The sequence below is a fragment of the Coregonus lavaretus genome, assembly GCF_964263955.1.
Source record: "Coregonus lavaretus genome assembly, chromosome: 38".
Lineage (NCBI taxonomy): Eukaryota > Metazoa > Chordata > Actinopteri > Salmoniformes > Salmonidae > Coregonus > Coregonus lavaretus.
The window spans coordinates 14547964-14560322 of record NC_140025.1 but is presented as its reverse complement, the minus strand read 5'-3'; the positions used below and the strand labels follow the sequence as shown (position 1 = coordinate 14560322).

Sequence of the window (12359 nt, the reverse complement as noted above, 5' to 3'; positions counted from 1 at the left end):
TGCCCTTCACACCTAGGGCCCGATTGGTTGCTAGGGCTCATGGTTACCAGGGGTGTATGTTATATTTCCGCTTAATTGTCACTCCTAGTGTCTAATTAAAGGAACGGGATCGACAGCAAATATTTAATTGACTTCTTTATTTTGCCATCTTGTTCCAAAAGTAGCATACAGTACGTGCGCTTGACGTAAACTTACGTGACCTTTATGCCAATGATGCAGCATGTGATAGGCTAGACGTAGTCACAGTGAACATAATATATCCTAGCAGCATATTACAGTATGAATGCACAAAGTGAGTTGTGTGACGTATAAATTGTTCTTAATAGTTAGTTGTTATTGTTGCAATATGTATGCTGCCTCAGTATAGCTTGTAACCTGTAAACATGTTCAGGGATTATATGCCATTTATATAGTCCATTATTACCGTTATTACAGCTCTCGTGATATCGTATGTCTACAGTATATTAATTGCCTTTCATTTCCTTCTACAGAACCACCACCAGGGGCTCCCGAGTGGCGCAGCGGTTTAAGGCACTGCATCTCAGTGCTTGAGTGCTTGAGGCGTCAATACAGACCCCCTGGTTCGATTCCAGGCTGTATCACAACCGGCCGTGATTGGGAGTTCCATAGGGTGGCGCACAATTGGCCCAGCATCGTCCGGGTTTGGCCGGTGTAGGCCGCCATTGTAAATAAGAATTTGTTCTTAACTGACTTGCCTAGTTAAATAAAGGTAAAATAAAATCCACTACCTTTCCGTGTCCATTTTTTCATCCGTGTGTGTCAATAAAGTATATTTGTGTGTAACTCTGAGGTTGCATTATTCCCCTTTAACCGTGGGCAGTGCTAGCAGACCAGCAAACACAGAGAGCCGGGTTGCTCTCTTTCATACAGCATCTCGCGACTGGTTCATAATTTAACTACTTTGCCCCGAAACTGTAATCATACTTTGCAAAGCTGTCAGTTGTAACATGCTTATTATGACTAAGAAATAGGCTTTTTCACAGAGTGTTTCGAGCATAGTGGGTCAAATATGCAGTTAGAAATTAACTTTGTAATCATATTTGAAAAAACTGTTATAACATGCTTATGACCACATAAAATGCTTTTTTTTACACAGAGCTTCAAGCATAATGTGTCAAATATATAGTGGGAAACTAACATTTGGAGGTCACACGTGACACCTTTGATTTCATCCCTGGCATAAAAGCTGTCAAACATGCACTAGCATATTCTGACATGAGAACAGAGAGCAACAAAGCGCCCCATCAGAGGAGCAAAACATGAAGGAGACCCAAGAAGCCCTCTCCTTGTCAGCTATAGGGGCAGAGGTGGGATTAGGGCTCTTTGAGATGAAAGATCAGTCAGATGAAAGACTTGCTCGCTGCATCGACGTACACCGGCACGTTATTACTCTGAGTTTATCACAGAATGACATAATGAGTTCACTAACTCTATATGTAAACTGGGGGATTTTACACATTCACTTTGAATCACACTGATGGACATGTCTCCATTAGAACCACACACAGACTCTATTTGGCAATCTGACAGCAGTAATAGTAATATATGCCATTTAGCATATGCTTTTATCCAAAGAGACTTTGTAATTATATGTGATCCATGCAGGAATTGGAATTGAACACACAACCAATTGAGCCACACAGGATGATGATTGCTACATTATCCTTTTCTGAGAAATGAGCACCTCTAAAAGCTCACAGCACATTACAGGGCAACTGTAATGTCAAGCAGCTGTCCGCATGGCTGGATGCAGAGTGATCAGAGGATGGTTACATAAGTATACATAAAGTGGAGGAGTGGGAGGCTTGTCTGACTCCAACAGCACTGGGAATAGGGACATGGACCCATAGGGTTCTGGTCAAATGTAGTGCACTAAGAAGAGATTAGGGTGACATTTGTATGAGCCCTGGTCAAAAGTAGTGCACTATGTAGGGAATAGGGTGCCATTTGGGATGCAGACATGTCTCACATAGTGTGAGTCCGGATATTTAGTAACCATTGAGTTGTGTTAACACCCTGTGTTACCATTATTAAACAGTCACAAGGTAACGCTGCTTTTGAGTCATGACAGATAAAATACTTTAGATCTTCAGAGTGGCTAGGAAGTTGCAAGAGTCTTCAGAGGTGTACAAATAACTCAGAGTACGAATGTAGGGTAGTTGGTGCAGTGAAGGGACTAATTGAATGACCTACAGAGTGCTATAATGTCCCATATGCAGAGTCAGCATGTGACATTTTTTTATGTTTTCTTTTGAATGATGGGTAAACGCTGCTTTAAACTGAGTCAAATGAGCCTTTTCTGTGGTGTCCTCAGAATGTAATGTCACCGCTCTATTGGGCATGCTGTCATGATACTTTTTGTGTTTGTTCTGTTCTGGGTAAATTACTTTCCCTGAGGAGAAGAGATTTTGAGCATTCTTTCTAACTTGTTCTTGATTTAATTTTACATGGTTCTTGCATTAAATTAGTATTTTAATCATACATTTGTGTATAGTGTGTTGATAACAAACATTAATACTAGATAGCACATAGCATCTACTTGCACAAATTGTCCCAAGCAATTATATGGGAAACCAGACCATCAAGGAGAAGAAGTATGGGGGTCTACACCCAGGCTTAGATGATAGGTGGCTGATGCATACAGTAAGAACTATAAAGTTCAGAATGTGCTTGCACTCAAACCATAAAAAGGAATAACCAAGGAGGCAGAGATACCAAAAATATTCGTAATTTAATGCCATGCTCAAAAGAATTCAAAAAGTGCCAGTGCAAAGTGCAATAAAGTACTGAACAAAATAAAAATAGAGCATCATTTCTGCTTCTATGCTTCCATGCCATAATTGGTGATTGCACAGAAGATGGCATAGACGCTGAAATGTATGTTCTCTTTTTGTTATTCACTTTATTGCACTGGAACGTTTTGTATTTTTTCAAGCATGGAATTAAATCAGCTTCTGCCTTGTTTGTTTTATTTTTGCACGAAACCCACTTAGTATAGTATGGATGAATATATGACAGAGATAGAGTCTGTTAGGACAATGCTAACACACTTAGCAGGGCTACTCTAGTAGTCTCTTTGGATTCTGTTTTCCACAAAAGACAGGGACTTCCAGTAAATGGATATGACATCAGAGGAGCAGGTATGGTATTATAACCGCGATCGATAATAGACAGTACTGTGCAGCCGTTTTCATTGACCTGGCCAAGGCTTTCGACTCTGTCAACCACCACATTCTTATTGGCAGACTAAATAGCCTTGGTTTCTCAAATGACTGCCTCGCCTGGTTCACCAACTACTTCTCAGATAGAGTTCAATGTGTCAAATCGGAGGGCCTGTTGTCTGGACCTATGGCAGTCTCTATGGGGGTGCCACAGGGTTCAATTATTGGGCCGACTCTTTTCTCTGTGTATATCAATGACGTCGCTCTTGCTGCTGGTGACTCTCAGATCCACCTCTACGCAGACGACACCATTTTGTATACATCTGGCCCTTCATTGGACACTGTGTTAACAAACCTCCAAACGAGCTTCAATTCCATACAACACTCCTTCAGTAGCCTCCAACTGCTCTTAAACACTAGTAAAACTAAATGCATGCTCTTCAACCGAACGCTGCTTGCACCCGCCCACCCGACTAGAATCACTACTCTCGACGGGTCTGACCTAGAGTATGTGGACAACTACAAATATCTAGGTGTCTGGTTAGACTGTAAACTCTCCTTCCAGACTCACATTAAGAATCTCCAATCCAAAGTTAAATCTAGAATCGGTTTCCTATTTCGCAACAAAGCCTCCTTCACTCATGCTGCCAAACATGCCCTCGTAAAACTGACTATCCTACCGATCCTTGACTTCGGCGATGTCATTTACAAAATAGCCTCCAACACTCTACTCAGCAAATTGGATGTAGTCTATCACAGTGCCATCCGTTTTGTCTCCAAAGCCCCATATAATACCCACCACTGTGACCTGTACGCTCTTGTTGGCTGGTCCTCACTACATATTCGTCGCCAAACCCACTGGCTCCAGGCCATCTATAAATCACTGCTAGGCAAATCCCCGCCTTATCTTAGCTCATTGGTCACCATAGCAACACCCACCCGTAGTCTGTGCTCCAGCGGGTATATCTCACTGGTCATCCCCAAAGCCAACACCTCCTTTGGCCGCAATTCCTTCCAGTTCTCTGCTGCCAATGACTGGAACAAATTGCAAAAATCTCTGAAGCTGGAGACACTTATCTCCCTCACTAACTTTAAGCATCAGTTGTCAGAGCACCTTACCGATCACTGCATCTGAAATTAGCCCGCCCAACTACCTCATCCCTATATTGTTATTTATTTTGCTCATTTGTACCCCAGTATCTCTATTTGCACATCATCTCTTGCACATCTATCATTCCAGTGTTAATACTAATTGTAATTATTTTGCACTATAGCCTATTTTATTGCCTTACCTCCATAACTTGCTAAATTTGCACACACTGTATATATATGTATTTCTGTTGTATTTTCTGACTTTGTTTTGTTTTACCCCATATGTAACTCTGTGTTGTTGTTTTTATCGCACTGCTTTGCTTTATCTTGGCCAGGTCGCAGTTGTAAATGAGAACTTGTTCTCAACTGGTTTACCTGGTTAAATAAAGGTGAAATAAAATAAAAAAAATAAAAAAAATGGTCATCATATCAAATTAACCTGATGTATGCTGTAGTGCAGAGGTACCCTTACCGAAAAACAGTCTCCTGGCAAACAGTTGTGGCACATATTTTGGACGATTTGCCGCTACTGCAGTGTTTAGTTACAAACAGGCTGAATTCCACCAATTAATAAGTTATTGTATTGTGTATTATGTGTTGTTTGGGGGGATTTATTGTATTGGGGAATGAGGTCTGTTGTGTATAGTATTTTCTATGTGGAGGATGTGGTGTTGATTGTGATACTGTACTTGTAACTGGCTTGCCTTTCTTAATTGCCCCTGAAGGGATACATGCAGTTGTATTGAATTTAATATACCTACCTGACTTCCCAGGTCTAAAGGTGAACTGTAAAAAACCTGAATTAACCTTGGAACTCCAGGACCAAGGTTTCCTATACCCTCTGTTGTGGTACTTCACAACAGTGGGTATGAGGTCTGTAGCTGGTTAACATAAAGTTAAAGAAGACCATCCTAAAAAAAAATGTATAATCTCTGCTGGACTGGTTCAGATGTTGTCAGTTGTATAAATGCTACAGTCTGGGATTTTAAAAGCAACTTCAACAGCCATCTGGACACTTGTTTTGGTAAACAGCTATGGGGCTGGTGATATATAACCGCTCTCAAAATATAGAGGGCAATTCTACGGTAACAGAGTGCAGCTGAGACTCAATTATTCACTGTATGCTATACAAAACCAATTGATTGCAAAGTTTTAAAAACCCATACACCTACAGTGCCTTCAGAAAGTATTCATCCCTTTGACATCTACACACAATTCCCCATAATGACAAAGTATAAACATGTTTTTAGAAATGTTTGCACATTTATTGAAAATGAAATACAGAAATATATCATTTACATAAGTATTCACACCCCTGAGTCAATACATGTTAGAATCACCTTTGGCAGAGATTACAGCTGTGAGTCTTTCTGGGTAATTCTCTAAGAGCGTTACACACCTGGATTGTACAATATTAGCACATTATTATAAAAAAAATTATTCAAGGTCTGTCAAGTTGGTTGTTGGTCATTGCTAGACAGCCATTTTCAAGTCTTGCCATAGATTTACAAGCCGAATTAAGTCAAAACTGTAACTAGGCCACTCAGGAACATTCAATGTCGCCTTGGTAAGCAACTCCTATCATGACTCAGGATAAGACCCAGATGCAGACAGTTCGAAATAGCAAAAGTTTATTTACAAAAACAGGGGGCGGGCAAACAACCGGTCAAGGGCAGGCAGAGGTCAGTAATCCAGAGCCGAGTCCGAAAGGTACAGAAACGGCAGGTAGGATCAGGGTCGGGGCTGGCAGAGGTCGGTAATCCAGAACAGTGTCAGGGGCAGGCAGAGGTCGGTAATCCAGAACAGTGTCACAAGGTACAGAACGGCAGGCAGGCTCAGGGTCAGGACAGGCAGAATGGTCAAAACCGGGAAGAACTGGAAAACAGGGGCTAGAGCAAAACAGGAGTACGGGGAAAACGCTGGTAGGCTTGATGAGACAAGACAAACAGGCAACAGACAAACAGAACACAGGTATAAATACACAAGGGATAATGGGGAAGATGGGCGACACCTGGAGGGGGGTGGAAACAAGCACAAAGACAGGTGAAACAGATCAGGGTGTGACAACACTATATTTGGACTTGTGTTTTAGATTATTGTCCTGCTGAAAGGTGAATTTGTCTCCCAGAGTCTGTTGGAAAGCAGACTGAACCAGCTTGCAGCCACCACCATGCTTGAAAATATGAAGAGTGGTACTCAATGATGTGTTGTGCTGGATTTGCCCCAAACATAATGTTTTGTATTCAGCACATAAAGTTAATTTCTTTGCCACATTTTTTGCAATTTTACTTTAGTTTCTTATTGCAAACAGGATGCGTGTTTTGGAATATTTTTATTCTCTACAGGCTTCCCTCTTTTCACTCGGTCATTTAGGTTAGTATTGTGGAGTAACTAAAATGTCGTTGATCCATCCTCGGTTTTCTCCTATCACATCCATTAAACTCTGTAACTGTTTTAAAGTCACCATTGGCCTCATGGTGAAATCCCTAAGCGGTTTGAAGGACCTTACATATAATTGTATGTGTACAGAGATGAGGTAGTCATTCAAAAATCATGTTTAACACAATTATTGCACACAGAGTGAGTCCATGCAACTTATTATGTGACCTGTTAAGCACATTTTTACTCCTGAACTTATTTAGAATTGTCATAACAAAGGGGTTAAATACTTATTGACTCAAGACATTTCAGCTTTTTATTTTTAATTCATTTGTTAACATTTGTAAAAACATATTTCCACTTAGACATTATGGGGTATTGTGTGTAGGCCAGTGACACAAAATCTCAATTTTATCAATTTTAAATTCAGGCTGTAACACAACAAAATGTGGGAAAAGTAAAGGGGTTTGAATAGTTCTGAAGGAACTGTATATGCAGAAGTCTACTTTAACAATTTTACTAAACACATTTACTTCAGGAACAGCACAGATGCAAAGCTTGGCAACAGAATGACAGTAAAATCTCCCTCAGTTTTTTATGTGGCCACGTTTTCCAAAAACTCTGTTAAATATCTACTCCGAATTAAGATTCAAAGATGTCTGCAGAAAAAGTGGGGTGACAGCTACGATATGACAACTTGAGTTTTAAAAAATATATTTTTTACTAAGTGACGTTGACTCAACACCCGGTAACAGAAGACACTAGACAATATTTCTTAAACCTACAGAAGGCAAATAATTTATGCAAATCTAAGTATAAATGTTGATATTAGTTTGCAGGGGCCTTTACTTCAAGATTATTATGTTTTGATGTATTTCTAATAACTTTTAAGACTTTTTCTAGTAGATGTTTTCTAAGACCCCTTTTCCATCATTGTAACCAGACATTTTTAGGATGGGAAATGGTTGAAAAACATATCTATGCCTTCATTTCCCCCAAATATAGAATCTTAGCTTTCATTTGACACCAAATGTTATATGCTCTTCTAAACCTCACATGTTGGTGCTCAAATCAAATCAAATTGTATTGGTCGTGTACAAAGATTTGCATATGGTATCGCAGGTGCAACGAAATGCTTGTGTTTCTAGCTCCAACCGTGCAGTAATACCTAGCAATAAACATTTAATTAAGAAACAATACACACATAATCCAGAAACATAGACAGAAATTAAGTAATATCAGAACTAGCAATGTCAGAGAATAATGTATATAAATATACAGTACCAGTCAAAAGTTTGGACACAGCTACTTATTCCAGGGTTTTTCTTTATTTTTACTATTTCTACATTGTAGAATAATAGTGAAGACATCAAAACTATGAAATAACACATATGGAATCATGTAGTAACCAAACCAAAAAAAGTGTTAAACAAATCAAAATATATTTTATATTTGAGATTCTTCAAAGTAGCCACCCTTTGCATTGATGACAGCTTTACACACTCTTGGCATTCTCTCAACCAGCTTCATCTGGAATGCTTTTCCAACAGTCTTGAAGGAGTTCCCACATATGCTGAGCACTTGTTGGCTGCTTTTCCTTCACTCTGCGGTCCAACTCATCCCAAACCATCTCAATTGGGTTGAGGTCGGGTAATTGTGGAGGCCAGGTCATCTGATGCAGCACTCCATCACTCTCCTTCTTGGTCAAATAGCCCTTACACAGCCTGGAGGTGTGTTGGGTCATTGTCCTGTTGAAAAACAAATTATAGTCCCACTAAGAGCAAACCAGATGGGATGGCATATCTCTGCAGAATGCTGTGGTAGCCATGCTGGTTAAGTGTGCCTTGAATTCTAAATGAATCACAGACAGTGTCACCAGTGGTTTCTTTGCAGCAATTCGACCATGAAGGCCTGATTCATGCAGTCTCCTCTGAACAGTTGATGTTGAGATGTGTATGTTACTTGAACTCTGTGAAGCATTTATTTGGGCTGCAATTTCTGAGGCTGGTAATTCAAATGAACTTACAGTGAGGGAAAAAAGTATTTGATCCCCTGCTGATTTTGTACGTTTGCCCACTGACAAAGAAATTATCAGTCTATAATTTTAATGGTAGGTTTATTTGAACAGTGAGAGACAGAATAACAACAACAAAAAATCCAGAAAAACGCATGTCAAAAATGTTATAAATTGATTTGCATTTTAATGAGGGAAATAAGTATTTGACCCCCTCTCAATCAGAAAGATTTCTGGCTCCCAGGTGTCTTTTATACAGGTAACGAGCTGAGATTAGGAGCACACTCTTAAAGGGAGTGCTCCTAATCTCAGCTTGTTACCTGTATAAAAGACACCTGTCCACAGAAGCAATCAATCAATCAGATTCCAAACTCTCCACCATGGCCAAGACCAAAGAGCTCTCCAAGGATGTCAGGGACAAGATTGTAGACCTACACAAGGCTGGAATGGGCTGCAAGACCATCGCCAAGCAGCTTGGTGAGAAGGTGACAACAGTTGGTGTGATTATTCGCAAAAGTATAAATAAACACAAAAGTATAAATAAACACAAAAGAACTGCATGGAGCCCCTCAGCCTGGGGCTCCATGCAAGATCTCACCTCGTGGAGTTGCAATGATCATGAGAACGGTGAGGAATCAGCCCAGAACTACACGGGAGGATCTTGTCAATGATCTCAAGGCAGCTGGGACCATAGTCACCAAGAAAACAATTGGTAACACACTACGCCGTGAAGGACTGAAATCCTGCAGCGCCCGCAAGGTCCCCCTGCTCAAGAAAGCACATATTCAGGCCCGTCTGAAGTTTGCCAATGAACAGCTGAATGATTCAGAGGAGAACTGGGTGAAAGTGTTGTGGTCAGATGAGACCAAAATCGAGCTCTTTGGCATCAACTCAACTCGCCATGTTTGGAGGAGGAGGAATGCTGCCTATGACCCCAAGAACACCATCCCCACCGTCAAACATGGAGGTGGAAAAATTATGCTTTGGGGGTGTTTTTCTGCTAAGGTGACAGGACAACTTCACCGCATCAAAGGGACGATGGACGGGGCCATGTACTGTCAAATCTTGGGTGAGAACCTCCTTCCCTCAGCCAGGGCATTGAAAATGGGTCGTGGATGGGTATTCCAGCATGACAATGACCCAAAAGACACGGCCAAGGCAACAAAGGAGTGGCTCAAGAAGAAGCACATTAAGGTCCTGGAGTGGCCTAGCCAGTCTCCAGACCTTAATCCCATAGAAAATCTGTGGAGGGAGCTGAAGGTTTGAGTTGCCAAACGTCAGGCTCGAAACCTTAATGACTTGGAGAAGATCTGCAAAGAGGAGTGGGACAAAATCCCTCCTGAGATGTGTGCAAACCTGGTGGCCAACTATAAGAACGTCTGACCTCTGTGATTGCCAACAAGGGTTTTGCCACCAAGTACTAAGTTATGTTTTGCAGAGGGGTCAAATAATTATTTCCCTCATTAAAATGCAAATCAATTTATAACATTTTTGACATGGGTTTTTCTGGATTTATTTGTTGTTATTCTGTCTCTCACTGTTCAAATAAACCTACCATTAAAATGATAGACTGATCATTTCTTTTATCAGTGGGCAAACGTACAAAATCAGCAGGGGATCAAATACTTTTTTCCCTCACTGTATCCTCTGCAGCAGAGGGAACTCTGGGTCTTCCTTTCCTGTGGCGGTCCTCATGAGAGCCAGTTTCATCATAGCACTTGATGGTTTTTGCGACTGCACTTTACATTTTCCGGATTGACTGACCTTCATGTCTTAAAGTAATGATGGACTGTCGTTTCTCTTTGCTTATTTGAGCTGTTCTTGCCAAAATATGGACTTGGTATTTTACCGAATAGGGCTATCTTCTGTATACCAACCCTACCTTGTCACAACACAACTGATTGGCTCAAACGCATTAAGAAGCAAAGAAATTCCACAAATTAACTTTTAACAAGGCACACCTGTTAATTGAAATGCACTGTACATATAATGGAGTGTTTTGAATGTAAACATTATTAAAGTGACCAGTGTTCAATGACTCTATGTACATAGGGCAGCAGTCTCTAAAGTTTAGGGTAGAGTACTGGGTGGTAACCGGCTAGAACAGTGACTAAGACTAACGGTGACTGTTTAACTGTCTGATGGCCTTGAGGGAAAAGCTATTTCTCAGTTCCCGGCTTTGATGTACCTGTACTGTCTCCACCTTCTAGATGATTGCGGGGTGAACAGGCCATGGCTCCGGTGGCTGAGGTCCTTGATGATCTTCTTGGCCTTCCTGTGACACTGGGTGCTGTAGATGTCCTGGAGGGTAGGCAGTGTACCCACAGTGATGCATTGGGCTGACCGCACCACCTTCTGGAGAACCCTGCAGTTGCAGGTGGTGCAATTGCTGTACCAGGCGGTGATATGGATACAGCCCGACAGGATGCTCTCAATTTCTTCAGCCTCCTGAGGTTGAAGTGGCACTGTTGCGCCTTCTTCACCACGCTGTCTGTGTGAAGGGACCATTTCAGGTTGTCAGTGATGTGCATGCCAAGGAACCTGAAGCTTTTGACCCTCTCCACTGTTACCCGTCGATATGGATGGGGGCGTGCTCCCTCTGCTGTCTCCTGTAGTCCACAATCAGCTCCTTCGTTTTGTTGGTTGAGGGAGAGGTTATTTTCCTGGCACCACTCCGCTTGGCCTTTCACCTCCTCCCTGTAGGCTGTCTCATCGTTGTTGGTAATCAGGATACCACTGTTGTGTCGTCAGTGAACTGAGTTGGATACGTGCGTGGCCACGCATTCATGGGGGAACAGGGAGTACAGGAGGGGGCTGAGCACGCAACACTGTGGGGCCCCCGTGTTGAGGATCAGCGTGGCGGATGTGTTGTTGTCTACCTTTACAACTTGGGGTCGGCCCATCAGGAAGTCCAGGACCCAGTTGCACAGGGAGAGGTTCAGACCCAGGGCCCTGAGCTTAGTGATGAGCTCGGAGGGCACTATGGTGTTGAAGACTGAGCTGTAGTCAATGAACAGCATTCTTACATAGGTATTTCTCTTGTCCAGCTGGGATAGGGCAGTGTGCAGTGCAATGGTGATTGCGTCGTCCGTGGATCTGTTGGGGCGATCAGTGAATTGTAGTGGGTCTAGGGTGTTGGGTAAGGTCTAGGGTGCTCATGGGTCCTTTTACATGGAAATGACCTCGACAGAGATAGGGATGCAAGGACTGACCATCCATGATATCAAAATGATAGTTTAAACCATGTTTTGAAGCTATACAGTGTTTAATACATTATTTCCAAAAATTTAGCAGAACAAGCTTATAATTTGGGTTCTGATGGGGTAAAACAGTTGATCTAAGCTCATGAGGCATTTCTAAGTTATATTCGTCAAGAATCAATGGCTTTATCATTAATTTAAAAGTTTAAAAAATGATGTACCACCAATCACAGACTTTAGCTTTAAGATTTCTGAACGCTGTAACCTGTTCACACAGAAAATCGGACAAAATCGGACAAACTCTGAGTCTGACCAAGATTCAACATGAACATAATTGTTTGCAAACTATATTTTTCTCAAAATGCATTCATTTTTTATTTGTGTAATTTCGTTTTTAAGACACTCATGAATTTCTCAAAATGCATTCATTTTTAATTTGTGTAAATTCGTTTTTAAGACACTCATGAGCTAACACACGCACACACACACTGA

At 41.4% G+C, this 12359-nt stretch overlaps 1 protein-coding gene across 2 annotated transcripts in view; it reads left to right on the top strand.

Moving 5' to 3' along the window:
* LOC311111964 (uncharacterized protein) overlaps positions 1-12359 on the top strand; it is a 426062-nt gene that overhangs the window by 267948 nt on the left and 145755 nt on the right. The window lies entirely within an intron of this gene.